The sequence below is a fragment of the Penaeus monodon genome, chromosome 29 (genome assembly GCF_015228065.2).
Source record: "Penaeus monodon isolate SGIC_2016 chromosome 29, NSTDA_Pmon_1, whole genome shotgun sequence".
Lineage (NCBI taxonomy): Eukaryota > Metazoa > Arthropoda > Malacostraca > Decapoda > Penaeidae > Penaeus > Penaeus monodon.
The window spans coordinates 34,719,143-34,719,371 of record NC_051414.1 but is presented as its reverse complement, the minus strand read 5'-3'; positions in this window follow the sequence as shown (position 1 = coordinate 34,719,371).

Here is a 229-nt window from a genome sequence, read left to right as displayed (position 1 = left end):
AAGACGAAAAATTCTCGTCTGGTTGAAATTCAAAAATTATTGAAACATTAGTAAAAAAAAACAGCAAGTTGCACGAGCACATGAAACGGAATGCAGGGAAATTTAATCTAAAACTTCATGAAAACGTAAATACCGGGATGTGCTTAAGTTTGCGTTATCACTCAAGACCTTAAGTTTTGATGAAATTATTTTCAGAAATATAAATCTAATCAACCTGAAATGAAAAGGA